We start from the raw sequence: 12,882 nt of genomic DNA on the forward strand, positions 1-12,882 counted from the left end.
CCACAGCGCTGTGCCCGTCAGTACCATGGATGTGCATGTCAGTACCATGGATGGTCATTACCTGTCAGTACCATGGATGTACCTGTCAGTACCATGGATGTACCTGTCAGTACCATGGATGGTCATAGACCTGGTCCAGGGCGATATCCTACGTATAACGCTGTTACTCTCAATGCAATTTGCCTATGAAAGCGCTTCATCGGCCCGCTTGTCCGAGTCTACAGACAAAACCGTTTCGTTACTCACCAAAGTAAACACATCGTTGGAAAGATGAAAGCCTTTTCTCCTAAAGCGCTACACTTTATTTGAAAGGTGGGGGACTACAAACTGTAGCGCTTTAGGAGAAAAGGCTTTCATCTTTCCAACGATGTGTTTACTTTCTCTGAACTCTACTCTTAATGGGGCAGTTCAGGATTTTAACATTTCTTTGGTTTTTCCACTCTATCAGACTATCCAATTATTCAGATAGATTCACTTGAACAAAAGGCAAGGTCCCAGGCAAGGCAAGAAAGTATCTGAGGTATTGGGTATTGGAACTCTGGATGTGTTCTGAGTGCCTGGGACATACCTTTTGTTCAAGTGTGCCTCCCAAGAGCATTTGAGTAGGCCTACTTTTTGTATTATAAACTGCACACATTCAAGCACCTAGCTGAACTCTGCTGCTTATCCAGATAGATTAAGACAAAAGCACACCCACATAGAATGGTGCTTATAATAATTACAGGACCTCAAAGGTATTTTTATTAACCACACATGTGCGGCGACACACAACAAGACACATGCATTTTCAGGAGTCACTGGTGGGATTTGTCCTCTGCATTTTCCCATCCAAGCTGTCCTCCAGGGGCAGTGGGGTTCAGTGTCTTGCTGAAGGACACTTCGACAGGAGCTGCCGAGACCTGGGATCGACCAGGGACCTTGTGATCCCCAGCCGACCAACTCTACCTCACACATGCACCCGCACCCACTTCCATTTTTAGTCCATAGCAATTACATTTATAGTCTGCGGTCGATAAACTGTCTACGACCTTTGACCTCTATTCGTCTGGTACGGTAATCCTATGGGGCTGCACTGAGACACCTTCTAGAGATCATCACACACACAGGAACTGTGTGTTAGTACTTCCTGTGTGATGTAGCAAATTAGGTAAGTATAAACATGAAATAACACATGCAAAATGGATTTAGAAATTGAATTGTTGTTGTGTAGTACACCGAGAAGTTGTCAAAAGACTAAGGCCTCTAAAGACTATTGTAAAGCAAGATAGACATATTAGTCTGAGCTATAATGAAGAATTAATTCTAAAAGACAGTTTCTTTCTCTGTAGCAGCCCCTCGAGGGCCCAAACTGTTGATGAGACCAGTCGGGCCAAGGTAGGATTGTCACAGTCAAGGAATTATGTAGGATCATCTGGATATCTACAATTTTCATGTATTCAAGCATTTGCTTGGATGGAAATATGAGCCAGTCTTGTCCAAACGTATCTAAGTTGTACACGAGAAGGCATCTGCCTCAAAGGTAGCTTGAGAGCTCACTTACCCTTAACCAACAGAAAGACAGTGTGAACAGTTGTCCACCAGATGTCTCTATAGAGCTACAGTATACTGGAGATACTGCTGGGATTATGTTGAGCCTGCTAAAATGCATATATGAATCCACATATTGATATGTGATCACTATAATCAGTAATCCAATACTTCATTCTCTTTAATTATGCGATGTTGATGTCTAATGTAATAGTTCTAAATGGTCCCATTCAGGAGCCTCTATGCATTTCAGTTGACTCTGAAAGGGTAGAGCTCAATTCATAAAGCATTACACACTCACATTACACACTCACACTACACACTCACATTACACACTCACACTACACACTCACACTACACACTCACATTACACACTCACACTACACACTCGCATTACACACTCACACTACACACTCACACTACACACTCACGTTACACACTCACACTACACACTCACATTACACACTCACACTACACACTCACACTACACACTCACATTACACACTCACATTACACACTCACACTACACACTCACATTACACTCACATTACACACTCACATTACACACTCACACTACACACTCACATTACACACTCACACTACACACTCACATTACACTCACATTACACACTCACATTACACACTCACATTACACACTCACATTACACACTCACATTACACTCACATTACACTCACATTACACACTCACACTACACACTCACACTACACACTCACATTACACTCACATTACACTCACATTACACACTCACATTACACACTCGCATTACACACTCACACTACACACTCATATTACACACTCACATTACACACTCACACTACACACTCACATTACACACTCACATTACACACTCACATTACACTCGCATTACACACTCACACTACACACTCACATTACACACTCACACTACACACTCACACTACACACTCACACTACACACTCACACTACACACTCACATTACACACTCACATTACACACTCACATTACACACTCACATTACACACTCACACTACACACTCACACTACACACTCGCATTACACACTCACATTACACACTCACATTACACACTCACATTACACACTCACACTACACACTCACACTACACACTCACATTACACACTCACACTACACACTCACATTACACACTCACACTACACACTCACACTACACACTCACACTACACACTCACACTACACACTCATATTACACACTCACATTACACACTCACACTACACACTCACATTACACTCACATTACACACTCACATTACACACTCACACTACACACTCACACTACACACTCACATTACACTCACATTACACACTCACATTACACACTCACACTACACACTCACACTACACACTCACATTACACACTCACACTACACACTCATATTACACACTCACATTACACACTCACACTACACACTCACATTACACACTCACACTACACACTCACATTACACACTCACATTACACACTCACACTACACACTCACACTACACACTCACATTACACACTCACACTACACACTCACACTACACACTCACATTACACACTCACATTACACACTCGCATTACACTCACACTACACACTCACATTACACACTCACATTACACACTCACACTACACACTCACATTACACACGCACACTACACACTCACACTACACACTCACATTACACTCACATTACACACTCACATTACACACTCACACTACACACTCACATTACACACTCACACTACACACTCACACTACACACTCGCATTACACACTCACATTACACACTCACACTACACACTCACACTACACACTCGCATTACACGCTCACACTACACACTCACATTACACACTCACATTACACACTCACACTTCACACTCACATTACACACTCACATTACACACTCACACTACACACTCACACTACACACTCACATTACACACTCACACTACACACTCACACTACACACTCACATTACACACTCACATTACACACTCACACTACACACTCACATTACACACTCACATTACACACTCACACTACACACTCACACTACACACTCACATTACACACTCACACTACACACTCACATTACACACTCACATTACACACTCCCATTACACACTCACACTACACACTCACATTACACACTCACACTACACACTCACATTACACACTCACATTACACACTCACATTCATATACTGTACAGTAAGCTAATAACTGTTGACTGGCTATATAAATGTTACACATTACATTAATATGTCATTGAAGGTGGTTCATGAGGAATGTGGAGGTTCAGTGAAAGACATTAAACTAGACACTAAAGGTGTATTTTGTATTCTCCTCCAAATCCCCACTCTAGAAGGAGGTGCCCGCTGAGCCTCTGTTCACCTGGGCTGAGGTCGGGGGGGCTCTGTTGGACAGGAGAGAGGTGCATGATGGGAGGAAGCGGGGCTGGAGCACGTTCTGGCTGAGCTCAACGGCTCCATGTTCCACTACACTGCCCAGAACCCTCTGGGCTCCACGGACACACACACACACACACACCTCATAGTGTTTGGCGAGTGAGTGTGTGTGTGTGTATGTGTTGGAGATCACATCACAAGGGTTGTTTTTTTAGCACAAAAAATCAACGGCTCCATGTTCCATGTATAAACCCACTGAGGTGGATCTAAGTCTTCTATCTGTACATTAGCTGATGTGCTGGAAGGAGATACCAGGGCTGACCACCATGCTGCTCCTTCTTACCCTCACACTGGGGCTGACCACCATGCTGCTCCTTCTAACCCTCACACTGGGGCTGACCACCATGCTGCTCCTTCTAACCCTCACACTGGGGCTGACCACCATGCTGCTCCTTCTAACCCTCACACTGGGGCTGACCACCATGCTGCTCCTTCTAACCCTCACACTGGGGCTGACCACCATGCTGCTCCTTCTAACCCTCACACTGGGGCTGACCACCATGCTGCTCCTTCTAACCCTCACACTGGGGCTGACCTGATCAGGAAATGGAGGCCCGTTCTTCTGCTCTCTCTGCTTATGTTGAATCCCCAAATCAATCCCTGATCCCGCCCCATCAGTGAGAATTTCATGCAGCCAATAAGAAGGCAAGGTGAAGCAATCACCATTATAGTTGGAACCTCAATGATCCTGTCAGATCTGTGTGGGGGAGGGGCTGGGAGCTGGAGGATCCGCCCCACTCTGACTGCTTTTTACTCAAGAACAGCACAAGAACTAAAACAGCACAATATTCATCCATCCCTACTTTTGAAGCTTCCATGTTGACAGACTGCCTCCAGGATAAACTGTAGCTGGCGTAGTATTGTATGAGCTCCTACTAGTAATAGGCAAAAGGGTTTTCTAAGGACACAAGCAAAAATTTACATTTTGACAGGACAACTATTGTAACCAGAAGGTCTTCTGAATAAAAGCACACCCCATCTAGTCAATATCCTATGAATATGTTTACAATGAAACAGTGGTGATTTAATTGCAGCAGTAAGGCTGGTAGATAGTTGTCGTTTGATCAGCCTCTTTGATATTATGCAGGCTGGCCCACTAGTCCATCACATCTTCATGTGTTATTTGAAGGGTAGAAAATGCACTGTATCACAAAGTCCTTGAATAAAGAATGAATATGATATGGATGTAAATGTTTTTGTGTGCATTACTACGTTATCTGAACTTGGATGGTCATGTTTCAAGATTGAAGTCAATCAAAATTCCCAAAGTTTATCCATCAAGGACTATCAAGGAAGTCTGATGGATGCTGGTCTCACCATTAGCCTGTTTAGAGACTTTTGAGAAGGGGCGAACCTTGGCCCCAGGGTGAAATCTCTTCTCCAGGTCTTTGGCAATGCCCTCACACAGCTCGCAGGCTTTCAGAGATTCTTCAAAAACAGTTGCAGTTGAGCTGTTCAAGATTTTGGAATGTGAAGGTTTTCCAAAAGGTTTTTCTGGGCTGAGGCGTATCTGCTCAAATATTGTACTTTAACTTTTGTAGCTCAGCTGCAGTGCCTCTGGGGATGGCAGATGACTTCACGAGGCTGGTCAATAATGTGAGAGTAGTCATCTGTTTTAGTGTTATTCTGGGTTTGGGCTGCAAAGGCTCTCACAGACCGGGAGACAAGGTTGGGAAGATGAAGACGGTATTGTATAACTTTATACTACACTCCAGTAGATCCCTGGGCTCACGAGAGATGAATGGTGCCTCCACACCTTGGGAGAACAGATGACACAGTGGTCCTGAGACTGATGTGACCTTTTTCAATCCTGACCCGATTCTGGAAGCTGAGGGTTCTTTGTCTTCTTGTGTCTGATCTTTCTGATTATTAAGGAGATGCTAAGATTCATCAGCAGTGTCATTTTGGGGTTTTGAGATATGAGTTTAGAGAAAATGAGCCAAATTCAGCCACAAACCCTCATACACACAAATGAACTCCCTACAGTACCTCTCTCAGGTGATACAATGTTTATTAAAAAAGGTTTATGAAAAAATATACATCATGATCAAGTTTAAAATGCAGCTGTCCAGACATCCAACCAACAGTCACCAACAAATAAATTTCCATCCCATCCCAGTGTTTGTTCCATATCTGGGGCACATTTCAAGTCTCGTCGTAATATGCGAGCTATATCGTGAGGGAATGGATGAAGGACTTAAACAAACTGATAGTAAGGACTATATATTGGAGAATATTATTCAAAAAGAAAAGAGCAGGATTGCTCGAAAGTTCAGACTGGTGTGAGGAAGGTACTATTTGGTCGGGAATAAAAAAGATCAGTCCCCTTGGCTGATTAACTATCGTATCCACTAAGATGCTATATAGCTCAAACTCGTAAATCACCTGTCTGATTGTTATAATGTGAACTGAACACAGCATTACAATGTAGGCCTTTTCCTAGTTTTTTCAAAAGCCTCTGGATCTGCCTATTACACTAGAACACAGCTCCAGATTTTGAGTGCCGAAACGTAGCCCCAGCCGTATCCTGAGGCCTCTGGGTTTGAGCTTCATTTTGGCTGCGGTATTGTCATTGCTGGGCACAAATGTAGGCGAAAACGCAGTAGTGTAATCAAGGCCTAAGAAACGAGGTCCATTCCAAATTCCACGACAGGTCTTTCTCTTTCTCCAACTCCCTTCTCCTTCATCTATCGCTTCTTCAATAGCTGGTGGTGAACCTGAGAGGAGAAAGGGGGAATGAGAAAGAGAGAGAAAGTAGGGAGGGGGGGGGTGGGTTTGTGTGGAAACTCTTCTTGTACTGTTCTCTATGTGTCATTGTACAGTATGTCTAGTTGCCTTCCAGGGACAATAAAGATGTTCTGAATATAAACAATAAAGATGTTCAGAATATAGACTGATTTTCAGATCATAAGTCCATTTGATATCAAATTGATATCAAACACACACACACACACATGCACATGCACACTATTGCTTACAAAGATGGGGACCTTTTTGAGGCAGGCTTCAGTGAACTCACAGCTCTTGGATGAACTGTATGAACACAGTGGTGTCTCTTTAAGTGTCCTAAAGAAGTGAAGTTCTTTCCACACTGGTCACAGTGATATGGCTTCTCTCCTGTATGAACACGCTGGTGTGTCTTTAAGTGTCCTGACGTAGTGAAGTTCTTTCCACACTGGTCACAGTGATATGGCTTCTCTCCTGTATGAAAACGCTGGTGTGTCTTTAACTCTGTTGACGTAGTGAATTTCTTCCCGCACTGCTCACAGTGGTATGGCTTCTCTCCTGTATGAACACGCTGGTGTGTATTTAAGTTTCCTGACTGAGTGAAGTTCTTCCCACACTGGTCACAGTGGTATGGCTTCTCTCCCGTATGAACACGCTGGTGTGTTTTTAACCTATCTGACGAAGTGAAGTTCTTCCCACACTGGTCACAGTGGTATGGCTTCTCTCCTGTATGAACACGCTGGTGTCTCTTTAAGTGTCCTGACATAGTGAAGTTCTTTCCACACTGGTCACAGTGGTATGGCTTCTCTCCTGTATGAACACGCTGGTGTCTCTTTAAGTGTCCTGACATAGTGAAGTTCTTTCCACACTGGTCACAGTGATATGGCTTCTCTCCTGTATGAAAACGCTGGTGTGTCTTTAACTCTGCTGACGTAGTGAAGTTCTTCCCACACTGGTCACAGTGGTATGGCTTCTCTCCTGTATGAACACGCTGGTGTTTCTTTAAATCTCCTGACGTAGTGAAGTTCTTTCCACACTGGTCACAGTGATATGGCTTCTCTCCTGTATGAAAACGCTGGTGTGTCTTTAACTCTGCTGATGTAGTGAAGCTCTTCCCACACTGGTCACAGTGGTATGGCTTCTCTCCTGTATGAACACGCTGGTGTGTCTTTAAGCTTCCTGACTGAGTGAAGTTATTTCCACACTGGTCACAGTGGTATGGCTTCTCTCCTGTATGGACACGCTGGTGTTTCTTTAAGTGTCCTGAAGTAGTGAAGTTCTTTCCACACTGGTCACAGTGATATGGCTTCTCTCCTGTATGAAAACGCTGGTGTGTCTTTAACTCTGCTGACGTAGTGAAGCTCTTCCCACACTGGTCACAGTGGTATGGCTTCTCTCCTGTATGAACACACTGGTGTGTCTTTAAGCTTCCTGACTTAGTGAAGTTCTTCCCACACTGGTCACAGTAGTATGGCTTCTCTCCTGTATGAACACACTGGTGTGTCTTTAAGCTTCCTGACTTAGTGAAGTTCTTCCCACACTGGTCACAGTAGTATGGCTTCTCTCCTGTATGAACACGCTGGTGTGTATTTAAGTTTCCTGACTTAGTGAAGTTCTTCCCACACTGGTCACAGTGGTATGGCTTCTCTCCTGTATGAACACGCTGGTGTGTCTTTAATTCTCCTGATCTAGTGAAGTTCTTTCCACACTGGTCACAGTGGTATGGCTTCTCTCCTGTATGAACACGCTTGTGTTTATTTAAGTCTCCTGACTGAGTGAAGGTCTTCCCACACTGGTCACAGTGGTATGGCTTCTCTCCTGTATGAACATGCTGGTGTGTCTTTAAGTTTCCTGACCTAGTGAAGTTCTTTCCACACTGGTCACAGTGGTATGGCTTCTCTCCTGTATGAACATGCTGGTGTGTCTTTAAGTTTCCTGACATAGTGAAGTTCTTTCCACACTGGTCACAGTGGTATGGCGTCTCTCCTGTATGAACACGCTGGTGTATCTTTAACTTTCCTGACTCCCTGAAGTTCTTTCCACCTTGCTCACAATGGCATGGCTTCTCTCCTGTATGAACACAATGGTGTGTCTTTAACTCTCCTGATGTAGTGAAGCTCTTCCCACACTGGTCACATTGGTATGGCTGCTCTCCTTAATGAACACACTGGTGCGTCCTGAGATTAGCCTTTAGACTGAAGTTCTTCCCACACTGGTCACAGTGGTACGATCTTGGCTTGTCAATGTCTGTCTGTCTCTGGCCAGGAGCTGCAGTGAGCGGGGTGTTGGAGGTGGTGAAAGGGAGTGATCAAGAGGAGCAGGTTGGGAGAGTCTCTGGTCTGATCTCTCCGTTCCTTAGCAGAGAGATGAAGAGGTTGTCATGGCTGCTCTTGATGTGATTGTGGAGTGAGATCTGGGAGTTTTAAAAGAATTGGCACTCGGACCAGGAGTGCACCTGGGGCAAGTCTGACATCACTTCTGGGATTGAGAGTGAAAGGGAGACACACAAACATTAAAATGATTATCACACATTTAGTACAAGTTCAAATACTGTATAGGGTGATTTTATGTATATATAATAGTATGTAAATAGGAGAGAGGAGAGAAAACATGTAATACGTTGAAGCCCACGGTGTTAACTTAGATAGCTAGAATAAGCTAGCCAGCACTCCTTAACTTATGTCAAGCTACCATGTTCCATGGCAACTAAGAGCATTCCATTCTGTTCATATATAGCGTGGCTGCCTAATATTGGCAATTTGCGTGCCCCACAACAGCAATTTGCACAGGCGCCATTGAAGTGCATCATACTGTCCCCTGTATCGTTGCATCCATGAGTGTCCTGAATTTCACGCTGTATGCCCACGTCTTGCCTGCTGTCTGGCACCATGGGAAAAAGACAGAGGAGAGAGGGAAGGCCGGAAGAGGACAGCTACTTGGACAGCGGTTACTATTATGACTAGCAGACCTCTGGTTGTTTCAGCTTTAAGGAAAAGAAGTGGAGGAGAGAGAGATGGAGGAGAAGACAGAGGGAAGGAGAGTCGATGACAGCTACCTCTAGTGGTGCTCTTTTTGTCCCAGAAGTAGTCGAAGGAGATGCTCTTGTATCTGTATTCCTGTCCGTACCAGACCAGCAGCTCCTCCCCGACAGCCAGCAGCAGCGATACAGGATCCCCCCACGGTACTGAAACGCTACCAGGTTCTGCTCTTCCTCAGTACAGGCACAGTTCACTTACCTAGGAGAAAGGGGGGATGGTTTCTTAAAAACAAGCTGGTGAGGGAGGGAGAGATGGAAGGAAGGAAGGATGAAGGAAGAGAGGGAGGGAGAAAACCAAGTGGGTGAGATGTAGGGTCTGACTGTATGGAGGGAGGGAGGGAAGGAAACTTTCAAGACTGGAGAGGTGGTTTATTTTGAGTGGGAGCAGCAGAATACATTCTGGAAATCTGAGAAATGAACATGTGTTCATATTTCTTCACCTGATTGTAATGCCTAATTATTCTACAGTTTACACATGCAAAGATGGGTCCATCCCTGATCTCTAAAAAGTCCTATTCTGCCTATTTTTGTCCTGTTTAATTGTTCATGAAATCTTTCCTTTAACATAGCCTGTAAGAGCCAAATTCAGGTTAATTGGGTCAATGCGTTGCTCCTCCCATGTTAATAGGAACTGATGATATTTAGGTAGGAACTCACCTGCTGTTGGCTAGGTGTTGCTGCACAGAGGGCAAACAGTTTTTGACCACACACACACACACAAACATGCGTACCGGGTTGTTTGCTGGATTATTGATTATGGAAGGACAATAAATGGACCAAGTATTCGCACAGCAGTTTATTGTCCGACTACTTTATCAACAAACAAGGTAACGTAAAATGTGTCAATTAGATAAATCCGGAGCAGCAGCGCCATAGTGGCTTAAAGCACTAGGCTTAGCCTTCACATAGCCTTTTTATTTGCATCTGATTGTATATAGGCCTCTGGATTCATTGAGAGTTGCTTCTCTATGAACTTCCTTCTATTAGTTCTATCACACAGTCCCTTATCATGTCTGGATCCTGCTGTTTCTGTCTCTCTAGTGGCATGCTGTTCAGCATTATGCTCATCTCTGGTTGCGTATGCATCTCTCTCCATCTGTCTCTGCCTAGACGTATGCTTTCTAAGAGCTTCTTTATCTCTGGTTGCTTGTGCGTCTGTATCTATCTGTGTAGCTCTGCTGGCTGGCTGCTCTGCAGCATGTTTAGTTCTGTCTGCTTGTGCGTCCCTCTCTGGGGCTGTTTTGTCCCTCTGCTACTTTCTCTTTTACTGTCTTCTCTTTTCTCACTAAATCCATGTCATAGTTGGACTGGCAATTAATGGACTAATTGAGCTGCTAAATGATTTCCTTTTTACAGGTTTTGCAAATGTCTTTTACAGTTTGGTTAAGATGTTCAAACATATTGGTTTTTGCTTTTGTTGAGTGTGAAGTGACCCAAGTTCTCTTTTTATTCCTGCTGTTTACTTTCATCCATTCTTGGTCTTTAGTATTTTGTATATATTTTTTAATTTGACTATTATTTAACGAAGGGAGCCCACTCTGGTCCAGCAAGGTCTCAGAGTTTTCCTGTAGTGTTGGCCCTCATCTTTGAACAGGTTTATTTATTTTTTATCCTAATTCTCTTTTGATGTTCATCAGATTTATCTCTTGGCCTGTAGTCTTTATCAGATTTATCTCTTGGCCTGTAGTCTTTATCAGATGTATCTCTTGGCCTGTAGTCTCTTATTAGGCATTCCATACAACACACACCAACATCTCAAGTACAACCCTCAGGCCATACTGAGCTCAATTTTTTAGTGTGTTTTGTACATTTTCCAGAAGTTCTCTCAATGTCCTTTAATAGTGTTTGATGTTTGCATCCCACAATGGCCAGTGGTGATGGTATATCCATTGTTTACCTACTTTGTATTTCTGATTCAAACTTCTTAAACTAGAGTTTTTGTTTGAGAGTTTAGTTTTGCTCCAGGTCTGTGTCTGCCCTAGTGAGCAGATAGCCCTCCCCAATTTGAAAAGCTCTGCTCTTTTCTGTGGAGAATCACCACTATTTTAGATTAGGTAGGGGACTTATGCTCCGCCTATCCTATAGGCGTACTTGTATTTCCTGGTGGGTCTCAGTTTGTCTCTGAGCTTTCAACAGTATGGTACACTTCTCTGCCCCCTTTTTACACTGCGCCACTAAATAGCGTGGCAAGTCGCAATAAAATAACATTTTTTGTTACAATATAAATATACAAGCATTCCAGCAAATTCCAGTGATAGGAAATGCAACTTATACACAATTACACAGACTTTCTCCCAGATGATCTAACATCTACCATTTGATTCACAAAACATGTTCAGCTATAATTAACCTGTTAGAACTAAGATGCCTGGATAAAAAATAATGTCTCCAATGGATAAAAAATAATGTCTCCAATGGATTTATTTGACAAAAAATGTCAAAATCCGACGCCAAGTGATGTAATCTAAGCAGTAGGTGGCGATATAACTTCAAAAGTAAAGGCCATTTTAACCAATCAGAAGCCAGAGTCAATACCGGAACAGAAGCGCGGAAAGGGAAATACGAAAACACAAACAACAATGGCGACTCACAGGGCAGAATCTTTTGTTTGGACAGATAGTGAGGTAGAATTGCTCCTTAACGTCACCAATGAATACAATGTAAACACAATAAAAAATAAAATAACTATTTGCTCGTTCGGGCGCCTCTGTTCGTTGACCAGGTTAAGCAGCTGGATATGACACCCAAAGACTGCCGACAGCATGCTAATAAGTAGCAACAACATTTTTCTTACGTTTACCATTTTACCTCAACCACTAGCACATACGCAACCGCTGAAACCGGAATTGGACTCCGGTTTCAAACGAACACGGTTTCAGGGGCCCGAAAGCTTGGTTGCATGTGGACGAACAGAACCGCGAAGACAAAGGCACGGGTGCAGAAGTACACGGGCTCGTGTGATCAATGCATAGCTACTAAAACCCCCTCCCATGAATTAAGAACGGTCCATAAGATCACGATTCATCAGCTAGCTTGTTGACTTGGCTCCAGGCTTAAAACCCTTTAATGATTTTAAAGAACGAACCCTAAATGTATGAGAAA

Source organism: Borostomias antarcticus (genome assembly GCF_949987555.1).
Source record: "Borostomias antarcticus genome assembly, chromosome: 26".
NCBI lineage: Eukaryota > Metazoa > Chordata > Actinopteri > Stomiiformes > Stomiidae > Borostomias > Borostomias antarcticus.